Source organism: Gorilla gorilla, chromosome 9, assembly GCF_029281585.2.
Source record: "Gorilla gorilla gorilla isolate KB3781 chromosome 9, NHGRI_mGorGor1-v2.1_pri, whole genome shotgun sequence".
Classification (NCBI taxonomy): Eukaryota; Metazoa; Chordata; class Mammalia; order Primates; family Hominidae; genus Gorilla; species Gorilla gorilla.
Window position 1 is genome coordinate 104,539,500 of NC_073233.2, and position 16,841 is coordinate 104,556,340.

Sequence of the window (16,841 nt, forward strand, 5' to 3'; positions counted from 1 at the left end):
ATATATACTTTTATATATATAAAGTATATATAAGGACCATATATATATATATATGTATATATAAGGACCTTATATATACATATATATATATATATGTATATATAAGGTCCTTATATATACATATATATATATATATATATATATATATATGATGTAAGGTCAATTAAGGCTATTCTCCCATTGGAAAAGTATAATTTTGAGAAAAATAATTTAAAAAATATGAAATAAACTTGACTATTGCTTAAAAGGTGAACGCCAATCAATGTTGTCATGGTAGAATTTATTACTCAAAACTCAGAAAAAGAAATGTCATATTTCTTTGGTCTGAATCAAATGAGATTTGTTTTTTATTCTGCACTCTCCAAGATAGTGGGAAATTCCATCTCATTCGTTTTTTTAAAATTTTTATTTTGTGTTCTGGGTTACATGTGCAGGATGTGCAGGTTTGTTACATAGGTAAAATGCACCATGGTGGTTTGCTGCACCTATCAACTCTTCACCTAGGTATTTACAAGCCCGACATACATTAACTATTTTTTCCTAATGAGAGGTGACAACGTGCTAGCAGCCCTCGCTCACTCTCAGCACCTCCTGGGTCTTGGCGTCCACTCTGGCCATGCTTCAGGAGCCCTTCAGCCCACCGCTGCAGTGTGGGGGCCCCTCTCTGGGGCTGGCCAAGGCCAGAGCCAGCTCCCTCTTCTTGCGGGGAGGTGCGGAGGGAGAGGCTCGGGCAGGAGTCGGGGCTGCGGGTGCAGGTTCCGAGTGGGCACAGGCTCGGTGGGCCCCTCAGTGCGGCCAGCCAGCACCTGCTGGGCTTGATCGGGGGACAAGCTCCCTCTGGGCTGCTGGACTGCCTGGCTAGGTGCGACAAAGTCCCATGGTGAGTGCCACTGAGAAGTGAAGCAGGCTGGGCTTCTGGGTCGGGAGGGGACTTGGAGAACTTTTCTGTCTAGCTAAAGGTTTGTAAATGCACCAATCAGCACTGTGTTTCTAGCTAAAGGGTAGGGGACTTGCAGAACTTTTGTGTCTAGCTAAAGGATTGTAAACGCACCAATCAGCACTCTGTGTCTAGCTAAAGGTTTGTAAATGCACCAATCAGTGCTCTGTCAAAATGGACCAATCAGCTCTCTGTAAATGGACCAATCAGCTCTCTGTAAAATGGACCAATCAGTAGGATGTGGGTGGGGCCAGATAAGGGAATAAAAGCAGGCCACCCTAGCCTGCAGCGGCAAACCATTCCAGGCCCCTTTCACGCATTGGAAGATTTGTTCTTTCAGTTTTCTCAATAAATCTTGCTGCTCCTCACTCTTTGGGTCTGTGCCACCTTTATGAGCTGTTAACACTCACCACGAAGGTCTGCAGCTTCACTCCTGAAGCCAGCGAGACCACAAACCCACGGGGAGGGACAAACAACTCTGGAGGGGAGGAATGAACAACTCCAGATGCACCACCTTTATGAACTGTAACACTCACCATGAAGGTCTGCAGCTTCACTCCTGAGGCCAATGAGACCACAAATCCATGGGAAGGAATGAACAACTCCAGACATGCCACCTTTAAGAGCTTTAATACTCACTGCGAAGGTCTGCTGCTTCACCCCTGAAGTCAGCGAGACCATGAACCCACCAGAAGGAAAAAACTCCTGACGCATCTGAACATCAGAAGGAATGAACTCCGGACACACCATCTTTAAGAACTCTAACACTCACCATGAGGTCTGCGGCTTCATTCTTGAAGTCAGCGAGACCAAGAACCCACCAAATTTGGTGACCCAGGTGGGATTATCGCCTATCACCAAGCGGTGAGACCATCGCTAAGTGGTGAGAACATCGCCTATCGCTAAGCGGTGAGACTATCGCCTATTGCCAAGCGGTGAGTACCACTGGACCCCTTTCGCTTGCTATTCTGTCCTATTTTTTCCTTAGAATTGGGGGGCTAAATACTGGGCACCTGTTAGCCAGTTAAAAGCAACTAGTGCGGCCACTGGACTAAAGACACGAGTGTCAGGCTTTCTGGGAAAGGGCTCTCTAACAACCCCCAACTCTTCGGAGTTGGGAGCGTTGGTTTGCCTGGAACCATCTTCCACTTTTCCTGTACTTCCGGGCTGAGGCGAGGGTCAACAGAGAGGAAAGCCGTTCAGCTCTGGGGTCCTGAGAACAAGTTGGTTGACTCTGCAGCCGTGAGCGGAACTCTCACAGGCATGTTGCCCAAGTGAGACTTGCCCATCTATTCTATCTACCCTGACCCTCCTAGGTCCTAATGCATGTCAGGCAAACTTCCTCTCACTTCTCTTTCCCGAGGCTAGTCCTGCTTCTAAAAATCACTCCCTGTCTCTGGTGCTTTTCTAGTTTCTCCTATAAGAATGATTTCTAGTATAAATTCCAGGACTTTGTTACCTTCTTTAGGTGCTTGGGTTCACTAATCAGAAAGACATAATTTTTCCCAAAGCACCATTGTAGTGGGGACGATCTGGAATTTTAGTATCCCTTCTCAGACTAGCAGGCCTAGCAAAAGCTATTCCTGAAGCTAGGATATGGGGAGCCTCGGAAATTGTATCATTCCTATTCATATAAGTGAGGACAAAAGGTGTCACTCTTCCAACCCTGGAGAACCCTATCCTCCCACAGGGTATGGCCCTCCACTTCATTTTTGGGGCATAACATCTTTATAGGTCAGGGGTAAGGTCCCAGTAGTAACAGGAGAATGCTTAGGACTCTAACAGGTTTTTGAGAATGCGTCAGTAAGGGCCACTAAATCTGACCTTCCTCAATCCTCCTTGTGGTCTGGGAGGAAAACTAGTGTTTTTGCTGCTGCATTGGTAAGCACAACTATTCTGATCAGCAGGGTCCAGGGACCATTGCGGGTTCTTGGGCAGGGGTTGTTTCTGCTGCTGTGTTGGTGGGCGCAACTATTCTGATCAGCAGGGTCCAGGGACTGTTGTGGGTTCTTGGGCAGGGGGAGAAACAAAACAAATCAAAACCGTGGGCAGTTTTGTCTTTCAGATGGGAAACACTGAAGCATCAACAGGCTCACCCTTGAAATGCATCCTAAGCCATTGGGACCAATTTGATCTACAAACCCTGAAAAAGAGGTGGCTCATTTTTTTCTGCACTATAGCCTGACCCCAATATTCTCTCTCTGATGGGGAAAAATGGCCACCTGAGGGAAGTACAAATTACAATATTATCCTGCAGCTTGACCTTTTCTGTAAGAGGGAAGGCAAATGGAGTGAAATACCTTATGTCCTAGCTTTCTTTTCATTGAAGGATAATACACAACTTTGCAAAGCTTGCAATTTACATCCCACAGGAGGACCTCTCAGCTTACCCCCATATCCTATCCTACCTATAGCTCCCCTTCCTATTAATGATAAGCCTCCTCTAATCTCCCCTACCAAGAAGGAAATAAGCAAAGAAATCACCAAAGGACCATAAACCCCCCCACCCTGGGCTATTGGATATGTCCTCTTCAAGCTGTAGGGGGTGGGGAATTTGGCCCAACTTGGGTACATGTCCCCTTCTCCCTCTCTAATTTAAAGCAGATCAAGGCACACCTGGGGAAGTTTTCAGATGATCCTGATAGGTATGTCCTACAGGGTCTAGGGCAAACCTTTGACCTCACTTGGAAAGGTATCATGCTACTGTTAGATCAAACCCTGGCCTTTAATGAAAAGAATGTGGCTTTAGCTGTAGCCTGAGAGTTTGGAGATACCTGGTATCTTAGTCAAGTGAATGATAGAATGACAACTGAAGAAAGGGACAAATTCCCTTCCGGTCAGCAAGCTCTCCCTAGTATGGATCCCCACTGGGACCTCAACTCAGATCATGGGGAATGGAGTTGTAAACATCTGTTGACCTGTGTTCTAGAAGGACTAAGGAGAATTATGAAAAAGCCCAGGAATTATTCAGTGATGTCCACCATAACTCAGGGAAAGGAAGAAAATCCTTCTGCCTTCCTCAAGTGGTTACAGGAGGCCTTGAGAAAATATACTCCCCTGTCACCCAAATTGCTTGAGGGTCAATTGATTCTAAAAGATAAGTTTATTACCCAATCAGCCGCAGCTATCAGGAGAAAGCTCCAAAAGCAAACCCTCAGCCCTGAACAAAATTTGGAGGCACTATTAAACTTGGCAATCTTGGTGTTCTATGATAGGGACCAAAAGGAACAGGCCCAAAAGGAAAAGCAAAATCAGAGAAAGGCTGCAGCCTTAGTCATGGCTCTCAGACGAACAAACCTTGGTGGTTCAGAGAGGACAGAAAATGGAGCAGGCCAATCATCCAGTAGGGCTTGTTATCAGTGTGGTTTACAAGGACACTTTAAAAATGATTGTCCAACGAGAAACAAGCTGCCCCCTTGTCCATGTCCACTATGCCGAGGCAATCACTGGAAGGTGCTGCCCCAGAAGAGAAAGGTTCTCTGGGTCAGAAGCCCCCAACCAGATGATCCAACAACAGGACTGAGGGTGCCTGGGGCAAGTGCCAGCTCATGTCATCACCCTTACTGAGCCCCGGGTACATTTAACCATTGAGGGCCAGGAAATCGACTTCCTCCTGGACACTGGTGCAGCATTCTCAGTGTTAATCTCCTGTCCTGGAAGACTGTCCTCAAGGTCCGTTACCATCTGAGGAATGGTACAGAAATACCTGTAACCAGGTATTTCTCCCACCTCCTCAGTTGTAATTGGGAGACTTTGCTCTTTTCACATGCCTTTCTTGTTATGCCTGAAAGTCCCACACCCTTATTAGGTAGGAATATATTAGCCAAAGCTGGAGCTATTATCTACAGAATATGGGGAATGAGTTACCCATTTGCTGTCCCCTACTTGAGGAGGGAATCAACCAACAGTTTAAAAATTGATCTGTTCATTCATGTTTTAAGGTTCTTCCTTTTATTTTCAGAGGCTCTACTGGAATGTGTCAGGAAAGTGAAAAGTCTCTGGTTGTTAGTCTGCAATGGCCATACAGGTACTGTAACCTATATGTTATGGTACTTATATGACCATACTCTGACCTTCTTGATGGTGCCATGGTTCAGTGAATCTTCCATGTTCCTGATGGTAGACTTAAAGGTATCCTTCAAAGACGTCTTTTCCAGGGATTATAAACTCCTTATTGTAAGACACCATGAATATGCTCAAGACCTTGTGTTTAGGAACAAGTCCTCACCAGTCTCCCACATTGGCCTCTCACCTCTGCAGAGAGGGTGTGGTTCTTCATTACTCCCTGGAAGTCTAGTTCCTTCTTTCCTCACAGTCTTGAGAAACACAACATTTTTTCTCCAATTTTGAGCTCCTTTCTTCCATAAAATTTAAACAGTTTTTATACCAGATACTTTTGGTGAGTCACTACCTCTCAAGATTTGATGTCAGCAACTGGGGGAATTTTTGTTTTCCATGGTGTTTGGCGATTTCTTATTTCAGGTTCTGTCACATAAGTCATTACAATCCTTGGGACAGGAAGCCTAGATTCTGGATTCATAACCACTGTCTTAGAATGGGAAGGGTCCAATACTTCTCTTTATTTGACTTTTTTACAACAGAGGAAAAGAAAACCTCCACAAATTATTGTCTAAATAAATAATCCTCTGAATTTTCTTCCTCCAGTAAATTTTTGTTTTTAAGAAATATTTTTCCCCATTGCAGTGTCTCTTTATAAGTGTAGCTCATGTACCTGTGTATCTTCTCTCCCTGAGCAGTTATTCTCATAATTCAATCAGTGTCTCAGATATTTTTTATATTCTCCCTGAGCATTCATGTGAGCTTGCTTTCAATAATTAAGTTAGGCTAGCTGATTGCCTTAGAAGAGATCTCCTTCATAATCGTGGATGTCTTAGGCTTAAAAACCGTAAAAAGAAAAATTAAGATGCAATTTCTGGTTATGTCCAATTCATCTTCATTAACCTTGTTTAAGTTCTTTGGGCTTTTGCTTGTATTTGAAGACCTCATTTCTTATCCTCTGAGACTCTGACATTGAGTGTCTTGTCATAATCTAATTGCCAGAGGGAAAGATCTTTGCCATTGTTGGTCTTTATCTCAAATTGGCAGTTAAAAAAAAATGAATGGGCCTTTTGGTGCTTTCCTTTTCTATTTCCTTGGTCACAGCTAACTTGGGTTACACTTACAAGAGGAATTGTGTCAGAAAGTCTAATTTCTTTTAAGACCAGGTTGGGTCATTTTCTTTATTCCTCTCAGGTTTATCAAAATCCATCAAATGTGTCATAACTTTGTCAGTGCTTATTTGGGGATCTGTTTATGAGCACACAACTCCGAAGAGGTGCTTTATCTTTTTAAAACACGTGGTTATCTCTGAAATGTTTAACCTTTGTACCTGGCAATGCGCTTTCTAGCTTCATTTTGTCTTTAGTTGTTGTCTTTTGATTTATAGGTGTGTATTTGTGGGTGTATATGTGTATTTCTGTATGTGTGTTCTTTTTCATCTTAAATTATTTATTTAGTCTCTACTAAGCACATTAGTCATTATCATTGATAAATTAAATAAGCAGGAAGCCATTAACTTGAGGCTGTCTTGTACTTTGCGTTTTTATGTAACAAGCTACAACCTCACTGAGTAGGTAAGCAAACTGAAACCTATCTTAGAAGTATATTTTTTGTAACAGATAGTTGGTCTTCAGCAAATCGGTAACATCTGAGCTCAGCCATTCAAAGGCAACCCAGCTGAATAGACCATGCTCAAATAAAGCAAATGCCTTATCACACCATGTTCCAATAAGGCAGAAACCTAGTTGTAGCCAATCAGGTGATTTCTGTATTTAGCTTCTGTGTTGGGCTTATGAAAGCTAGCTGCTCACATTGCTGCGTGGAGCCCTCTAAATCTCTTTTGGTTCTGAGTTCTGCCCTGTACGGGAATTGCCCTTTGCTTAAATAAGCTCTGTTTAATTAGTCTAACGTTTTTCTTTTAACGTCATTTAAATATCTGACTTTATTAAAAACTATTTTAAAAACTTTTCTCTCTCCTGCCATTAAAAATATGGTAAGTACTTTGCTTTAAAAAGAACTGTAAACGAACATTATGGTTTCCTCTCACTAAACGATTATGTACCTCAGCAATAACAGTTTGTAAACCAGTAAGACAGTAGGCTGAAGACTGAGATTCAAATGACCTTCCCCTTAAAAATGCTGAGCTATGGAACTGGCTTTCTCTATGCTTTGCTTCTCCATATCCTAACATATGTACAACTAAACGCACTGATTTAAAAACTACTAAATAGTGCTAGACTCTGCTCCATTAGTTTAAATAAATGCAATTTACTTTTAGCATTATATTCAGAAAAATTCTTAAGCCTCAAAGTCTCCAATAACTTAAAGTACTGACTTAGATAACTACTCTAAGACACATCTGACAGAAGTAATGCTTTATTTAAACACAGGTTCCCCAAACCTGCTGTTAGAACCTACACATACGTGGAAAACTTTGATAATCACTCATTGTTCACACAGTTTTACTCTTCAGGCAGTCCTTTGCTATTGGTCAGCTTTAGGCCGGAGTCTAGCAGGAAACTGTGTGGGACACCAGATTCACCGTCTGTTAAGCTGCCATTGTTGTCTTCTTTACTGAAGGTTGTATTGAGCCAGGCTTCACCCATGCCAAGCTGGTAACATGAATACTTTTATTGTGCTGTTCTTCAGGCTTTTTCTGAGTCAGCATTTCTCTCCGGTTTTGTTATGTACATAAGGATTCCAAGGAGGAAAGCTAATTGTGTGAGGGTCTTTTATAGTAGGTTAGTCAAACAAAGGAGTAGTGCACACCTTAACACTTTCCTTTCAAAAAATGAAATAATACTGCAGCTTTGGGATTTGGGGGATTTCCATATCTGTCTTGTAGAAAACTCTCCTTGCACACATTAATACTTGCCAGATATAATTATGGCTCCACCTCCATTTTGCAAATGCTCTCTTTATATCCGGTTCACCTGAGGTGGGATCAACTAGCAGTGTATGATAGGAATATCAAACACCAATCATAGATAATCACTATCTGAATAGTTATTGGGGATGTAAACTGTAAACATAAATATGCCCTCTTGAAGAAGTCCATGTCATATATCAATATTTATCTGAGCCACATTAACTCAGAATGGTAATGAGAGGTGGAGCCATCTGGGCTTCTGGGTCGGGTGGGGACTTGGAGAACTTTTCTATCCAGCTACAGGATTGTAAATGCACCAATCAGCACTCTGTAAATATGGACCAATCAGCACTCTGCAAAATGGACCAATCAGCAGAATGTGGGCGGGGCCAAATAAGGAAATAAAAGCTGGCCACCCGAGCCAGCAGCGGCAACCTGGTTGGATCCCCTTCCATGCTGTGGAAGCTTTGTTCTTTTGCTCTTCACGATAAATCTTGCTGCTGCTCACTCTTTGGGTCCGCACTACCTTTATGAGCTGCAACACTCACCACAAGAGTCTGTGGCTTCACTCCTGAAGTCAGCAAGACCACGAACCCATGAGGAGGAACAAACAACTCCGGAGGCGCCACCTTTAAGAGCTGTAACACTCACTGCTAAGGTCTGCAGCTTCACTCCTGAAGCCAGCGAGACCACGAACCCACCGGAAGGAAGAAACTCTGGACACATCTGAACATCTGAAGGGACAAACTCCGGACACACCATCTTTAAGAAGTGTAACACTCACCACAAGGGTCCGCAGCTTCATTCTTGAAGTCAGTGAGACCAAGAACCCACCAGAAGGAACTGATTCTGGACACAGTAAGATGGCTGCACATAGATACCTGGACTTTTGCTGCACACCCACAGCACTTTCTGCAAGAAGTAAATATTCCAGGTAGAATAGTTCCTCAGAAGCATGTGCCATTTGTTGACTGTGCTGCTGGGGCAGGATATGCAGGCTTAGTTATTAAAAAAAAAGAAAAAAGCATTTTTGGGAATAGAAGGCAGCTGGTTTTTTTTGAAGTGGTGTAAGGAGGACTGATTTTTACATCCCCCATTAATGCCTTCACCATCACATCATTTGTGTACAGAGATTGTAGATGTGCTTTGGAAAGGGTTCATAATGTATACTCCAAACAAAGAAATTTAGTTGTCTGTGTCATTAAACTCTTTCTTCTTCAGCCCGTGGTGGGAGCCTGCAGGGCAGTGCACTTCACCCTGGTACCTTGAATGCAGAACTCCAAGAGCATCTCCCATAGCAATACCAGCCCAGTTCCTTTCATGCCCTGTACCAACCCTATCCTTGCCTGTATTTTCCAGGCACAATATTGATAGCAGATTAACAGACAGTCTTTATTTTGCAAGGTATCAGGTTTGCCTTGCTTCTGTAGTGAGCTCTTAAGGGACCTACAGAAGAAGGACATTCAGAGTAGCCATGCATTTTTACTGCCCTGCTCAGTTGCCATCTGCTGTAGCTGGCAGAATCTGGGTTATTGCTCCCAAACACATATCCTTTCTTTCTCTGGCTAAACAGTTCTGAGTGTTTTGTGACCAGACTTCTGAACCAGTTTTTAGCTTTAGTTAAATGCAGACACATTTTCATTTTCATTTGGATGGATATTCAAGAAGCTGATCTGTATTGCTCTCTGGTTTTCAACATAGCCAAAGCTTAATCTAAAAGTGCTCAGGTAATTCAGCCATGCACTTTGAGTGCCATAATACTCTTAGGGACTGGGTCCCTCAACTGATCTTTTTATAAAGGTAAGATCTGCCTGGTTTGGGGTAAGATTTGCTGCTATAGCACCTGAGTAATGGACCTGCTCCAAAATTCTAGTATCTCTTTCTTTAAAACTTTCTAGCCCTAGAAAATACCTTCATTTTCAAGGAGTTCATTGCTTCTTTTGGAAGCTGAAGGTATTTTTGCAACAAATTGTCTGAAAACATTAGACCATATCTGAGTTTATAGTCAAGCTTAGGATATTATAATATTCCCACACCTGCTACCAAATGCCCGTCCCTTTTCAGGAAAATGTTCTCTCTTAGAAGTTCAGAGCCTGATAAAAAGGACCTTCAAAATAACCTTCTGTGATATGTTTGCTGTCTCTTCTTTTTGAACCTTCTTCCACTCAGTTTCTATCTATTTAGGAGTGTTTGTAAACATTTGCAAAATCTCTCCTTAAATGGAGACTTAGTATTGCCCACTGTTGTTTTTCTCATTATTGTTGTTATTCTTAAAGTTAAAAATGATTATTAACATTTTTCATCTGTCTATTTTTCTCTACAGAGTCTTGGCTATGGTTTAAAAACAATACGCTTGATTTATTGGAGTTTTGAATAGTCGGTACATAGTGCGGCCATGATCTGTAAAAATATTTTTAGTAATTTTGAGTAAGATCTCAGTTGGTAGCAAGTATAAAATTCTCCATAATCTTTGAGGACAAGAGAGGAAATATAGTTTATTTTCTTATAAATTAATTTAAATTTGTCCCTAAACCTCCATTTGCTAAAATGGTGAAATAAGTCAAATCTCAATTTTATTTTTGGAAATGTTTTTTCACAGTCTACACTTCACAATAATACGGGGGTTGGAGGCAGCTAGCAGAGAATTTATAAAACAAATGAGAGACTTATTTGTCCTTGGTGGTGTCTTGTTCCATCTGTTGCTTGATGCTACTGTCGAGGCTGATTCTTTGCCATTATCTGGGCACTAATCCCTGGGTGGAATCACAAACACTGCTTAAGGTAGTCCTCTACCTTGCCTGATGACTGGGCTGTGGAGAATTTCATTGATTCTCAAACTGCAGTGCTTAATTACTGGTTACAGCTAATATCTGATACCTACAGTTGGTGATTAAATATAAAAAAGGTTTAGGTCTCTACTATTCATAGAAACCTACAAATTTCCCAAACTCATCCTTTCCTTCAGGGTTAAATCTCCTTTTGCTTCTCAACTCCTAGAATCAGGCTCTTTCACTTTCTTCTCTACAGGAGAGGACCCTAGTCTTAAACAATACAGCAGATGTCTCCTTTGGGTGACTGGCAACTTCTGTTTCTCACTTGGAATCCAAAAGCTAATAACAGTGTCTGAAGGAGAGAACCTTGAGTTTTTAGCATATATAAGGGAAAAATATTTCTCACTCTTTTGTATTTTGTTCAATGACAAGAAGTGAATATTAAAAATTTAGTGCATTTTCCTACCAAAGTATTAATTCATTGCACTTGTTTTCATGAACACATGTAGTAGATCATACTACACCATCTTCACCCTTCTAACCATTGCATTTCTGAACTGTTGAGTACATTGTAGGCATTAGCAAATACTTAGGTTGAATGTTGGGCTTTTCTTTAGGCTGCTTTTATCTTGTACATAGACAAATCTGCAGTGAAGGAAAAAGTCTGCATTTAGGAAGAAGCTATGGTTACAGATTTCCTATCTTTGGTCCTAGTTTAATATGTAAACATTCTTCATTTATAAATATTTCATCTATTTTTAGACACTATAGAATTAATAACATTAAATACGATAGACAAAAACCCTTCCTTTGTGGAATTTACATGCAAGTGGGGCAGTCGGGAGAGAGATACTAATCAGAATAAATAAATAAAGTACATAGTATGACAGGTGGTGGTAAGTGCTATGGAGAAAACTAAAGCAGAGTTGAGGGAGATAAAATGAAAAGAAGGAAGCTGTATTCTTTTTTTTTTTTTTTTTGAGATGGAGTCTCACTGTCACCCAAGCAGGAGTGCAGTGGTGCAATGTTGGCTGACTGCAACTTCCGCCCCCTGGGTTCAAGCGATTCCCCTGCCTCATCCTCCTGAGTAGCTGGGATAACAGGTATGCGACACCATGCCTGGCTATTTTTTTTTTTTTTTTGTATTTTCAGTAGAGACGGGGTTTCACCGAGTTGGCCAGGCTGGTCTCGGACTCCTGACTTTTAAGTGATCCGTCCGCCTCAGCCTCCCAAAGTGCTGGGATTACAGGCATGAGCCACCGCACCCGGCTGGAAGCTGAAAAATTTAAAGGAATGCACAGGAGTACCTTAATTATTGGAAGGAAGTCATTTGAGCAAAAATCTTCAGAAAGTGAGGGAATGAGCCATGTGTAAAATTCCTAGTTACAGGGAAAATAAAATCCTGAGCCATGAGGCAGAAGCATGCCTGCTTGTTTGATATATGGAAAAGAGACCTGTTTGATTGGAACAGACGGACTGAAGAAGACAGTGATAGGAGGTTAACGTGGGCTGGATTAGATAGAGGCTTGCAGGTCAGTTAAGGACATTGGCTTCTTATCCCAGTGAAATAATAAGCCATCATACGATTTGGGAAAAGGAGAGACATGATTTGATTTAAGTTTTAAAAGCATTACTCTGGTTGCTCTGCTGAGAATAGAGGGTTTGAGTTGAGAAGCAGGGCAGAAGCATGGGATCTGTTAGGAAGCCGCTGAAACAAGCTGAGAAATTGATGACAACAGCTTGTACCTGGGGTGTATCTGAGCAGGTTGTGAAAAATGGCAAAATCCTGGATCTGTTTTGAAAGTACAGCCAAGAAAAACCTAAAGCTTTAATAAACAAATTCAAGTGAATGGGTTCATACTGTCCTCTCACTGTTTTGCATTCTTAATTATACTTCCCCTGTATTTCTCAATGAAAGCATGAGAATAGAAATGACTGATTAAGCTGGGCCTGTGAATGAGCTGTTAAAATGCCTGTGTTGAAGAGTTATGTGACATCCAAGTCAGTAATGGTTTATTCAGGAAGAATAGAAAGTTAAGCCTTTCACTGAATTCTTGGTACTGTACTATTTAAATATCATTGTGAGTTTTACAACATCGCAACACAAGCGTTAGTGGTGGATGAATGCTTGTGGAGCTGCAGCACAGCATGAATTCTTCCTAACACCTCTTGGGTTATATACTGCAGTACCCATAAAAGAATTCCAGCTAGTCCAGTCATTACTCTCGAGAAAGAGAAAACACCTACTCCCCTTAAAATAATAATAAAGAACAGTGGGATACGAAGTCCCATTAAGAAGATCACATGCAGGACTTTGCTTTACTAATTTGCAGAAGAGAAAACATGCTTCAGTGAAATTTGTCAGAGGAATGCCACATGGGGCTATATCATGAGAAATTAATAGACAATCAAAGAAAACCAGAAGGCTCCCATTTTTTGTAGATTCAGAGCTAGGCACTCATTTATTTTTGTAGTTTTCTCTTAATAGTCCAGTAGTTTCTGCCATGCAGTAATTTCACTAAAGCTTTGATCATACCAGTAATATAAACTCAAGCTTTCTGCAAAGGCTTCATTGCCCTAAAGAGTCAGTAATTGGCCAAATGGCTTTTAGAGTTTTGCTTGGATTCATTGCAGTATAAGTAAAAATTAATTACCCCCACAGTTTCTACAATACCAGAATATAAAGGTGTCAAAACTTGTCTTTCTAAACGGCATTTCTTAGTATCACACTGGATATAGGGTTTGCTATAAATGTGATTTGTGGAAACCATTAATGAAGTACTAGACCTAATTGACTTCTTTTAGCTTTATGACAACATAAAAAAGTTCTGCACTAGTGATGATAATTCTTTTGACGTTCTGCAGTTGGAAATCCATAGCTGTATATTTTTCCAGTGAAGCAAGACTTCAAGTTTTTTAGAATTTGAAATGCAGCTGCCGCTAAGGAACAATATGGCAGACATGACTATTTTGATTTTTATAATTATTATCATCATTATCTTTATCTTCTGTGCCTGCTGAGCTCCAGCTATATTTGTATCACTCTATTTGGTCTTGTTGTGTAAACTGGGCACCAGGAATGAAGCGTAGCAGATGGTTGGTGCACACTATTGAATGTTTAACCACTGACAAAGCTGATCTACAACAAGAGCTTTAGTATCGGCAGGCCTGTGTTTTCTTCATAAATATGAATGATCTAAGACTCTAAGCAAGATTGATTATTCTACCTTTAAGGCTTTGCTTTGGTGTCTGAAAATAGATAAAATATTTATAAATGAAGATTGTTTTACATATTAAACTAGGACCAAAATTAGATACTGTGTAACAATCCTCTGTCTTTTGACCATTCTTCTCATGCTCTTTTAAAAACCATTGCTAATCAGCCAGGCATGGTGGTATGTGCTTGTAGTGTAGCTACTTGCAAGGCTGAGGCGAGAGGTGGGAGGAATCACTTGAGCCTAGGAGTTTGAGGCTGTATTGCCCTATAATTGCTCCTGTGAATAGCCACTGTACTTCAGCCTAGGCAACATACTGACACCCCTTTTCTAAACACACACGCACACACACATACACACACACACACACACACACTCCAAAGCAAAAACACTGCTAACAAAGGCAGACCAGTTGTTTGTTGGTAGAGATGAAAAGGCAAAGCTATATTTAAAAAAAAAAAAAAACACTGTGAAGGTAGCAGTAAAATATGGTACTGGATTAAGTGACAACATAAACATAGTAAAGTGGGGAGATATTTCCTGGTTTTGTTTGGGCTTTGTTTCTTCTCTACTTTTCCCATTCCTTGTACTTTTAGTCACACTGTCAGTAATAAGATTCTTCCTCTTTCTGGTGCAGGTAATCTAGGCTTGGGCAATCTGTATGGCAAACAGTAATTGCCCATGTGATGGGCTTGTGACCTAAGCAAGTGTATTCATTCTCTACTGCTGCTGTAACAAATGACAAAAGTTTCACAGCTTGTGTTTAACACAAATTTAGCTACACAAAATTATTGTTTTACAACTCTGTAGGTGACAAATCCAATATTAGTCTCATTGGGCTAAAATTAAGGTGTTCTCTCATATAGACTAGGGGAGAATCTGTTTCCTTTCTCATTCAGATCTTAACAGAATTCTGTTTCATCTGATTGTAACACTGAGCTCTCTGTTCCCTTGCTAGCTGTCAGTTGAGAGCTGCCCTTATCTCAACAGACCTCTTTCTAGTGTTTGCACATAGTGCCCTACAACTCAGAATGAGCAAAGGGACATCATATCTTTCTCATGCTGTCATCCCTCTGATCCACTTATTTACCTTCCTCTTCCACTTTTAGAGCTCATTTGATTTATATTAGGCCCACCCAAATAATTCAGGTTAATTTCCCCATATCGTAGTCCTTAATCTTAATCATATCTGCAAAGTCCCCTTTGCTATGCAGAGTAACATATTCATAAGTTCTGGTGATTCAGATATATTTGGGGGGATATTATTCTGCCTTCCATGGTAAGATAATGAGTACCATACCATTCCCAAGAATTAATGTTCACCTGCTAGTCTTAAGAAGCTACAGGAGCTGCCGGTGGCTATCTTTCCAAGCTTCAAAGGGAGGCATTCTGCATAGAGAATGAAGCCAACACCAAGCAAAGTGATGCAAGGAGAGAGGGAGATGGAGAGATGGAGAGGCCCTGGTAGGTTCTGAGCAATCGGATCCAGTCTTGCCAATACCCTGAATTTCCGAGTATACAAAACAAACAAACAAAACCCCTTCATTATTTAGATCATTGGACTTATGTTTTTATCCCTTATAAATAAATTTACAAATTGATATGTAAAAGTGTTGCAAGTAAGAGAATCTGAAACACAGAACTGGCTGAATTGAGCTGGGGTTATGAACAATGAGGATCCCATCCTGCTGCCCTCAGTTTGGAAACTTATTTGCTTCTTTGGATTAACAAAATAAGGAGTAGATTAAGCAGTCACCTGTCATATTTTGAAATTAGACTTACAGAGACCAGAGATCTGAAGTATATGTTACAAAAACCTTGAGTTGCTAGCATGTTTTGGCAAATTCTTGAAAGTCTGGGTAAGTTCCACTAAGAAAGAAACAAGCTTTAGTACAACTGAGCCGCTTGAAAGAAGAGTGAAGAAGTGGCCTGGTGCAGTGGCTCACACCTGTAATCCCAGCACTTTGGGGGACTGAGGCAGGTGGAATACTTGAGGCCAGGAGTTCAAGACCAGCCTGGCCAACATGGAGAAACCCCATCTCTACTAAAAATACAAAAATTTGCCAGGTGTGGTGTGGTGGTGCACTCCTGTAGTCCCAGCTACTCAGGAGGCTGAGGCATGAGAATCGCTTAAACCTGGGAGGAGGAGGCTGCATTGAGCCAAGAACAGGCCAGTGTACTCTAGCGTGGGTGACAGAACAAGACTGTCTGAAAAAAAAAAAAAAAAAAGAGTGTCGAAGCTTTTAACTTTATAAAGAGAAGCCCTATCTGCAAGTGACCAGTGATTTCAGACTACTGCATGTCGTATATCACAAGCCCCTCAAAATTCACAAAATTTAAATTCTCTCTAGCACTCAGAAGCTGGTGCAAATAAATAGAAGATGGAAACCACAATAGGAAATAAGAATGGGACTCAGAAAGAGCCAAATAAATTAAAGAACCTTTCACAAAGAAAGAACATTCTTCTATGTACTCATTGCATGGTACAGTTTATAATCACCCTCATGATAAAGCACCATTCACTAGGATGAAATTTGGAACGGAGGAGCAGATTGGCTCTGCCTCAACACAGCAACGTTTTGTGGAAGGTCAAGATAGAAGTAGTTATCCTAAAGCCTAGGATTATGAGAACAAGGTTATGGCTTCTTGCTAAGGTCAGGATCCTCCAAGATTTATGGTTTTAATTATTAGCTAATGTCATTGCAAGAAATTAAACAGACTGATGGGCTTACATGCTTTTAATAGAGTCATAATACAGAGAAATCCTTAATTGGGAGAACAAGAGCCTATGAAAGTTCAACATATAAAGTTTATAAGGTAATTTGTAGGGCCCCATAGCCATAGCAGTGACAGGGAGCAGAACAACTGCATACTCCCCAGATGACCACTGATGGAAATTCAGAGGGTGTAAAAAATAAACCAAAAACTGTTTTAAGCCATTGAGATTTTCAGGTTATCTGTTACCATATAACAACGTACCACCACTTGAT

The 16,841-nt window shown here is 41.0% G+C and overlaps 1 long non-coding RNA gene across 1 annotated transcript in view; it reads left to right on the plus strand.

Annotated features, from left to right (window-relative positions):
• Positions 1-218: 218 nt before the first annotated feature.
• Positions 219-16,841, plus strand: part of LOC129525566 (uncharacterized) — a 33,661-nt gene continuing 17,038 nt past the window's right edge. The window contains exon 1 of the long non-coding RNA XR_010129182.1: positions 219-4,964. This is a non-coding gene — a long non-coding RNA (uncharacterized lncRNA). The remainder of the gene's footprint in view (positions 4,965-16,841) is intronic.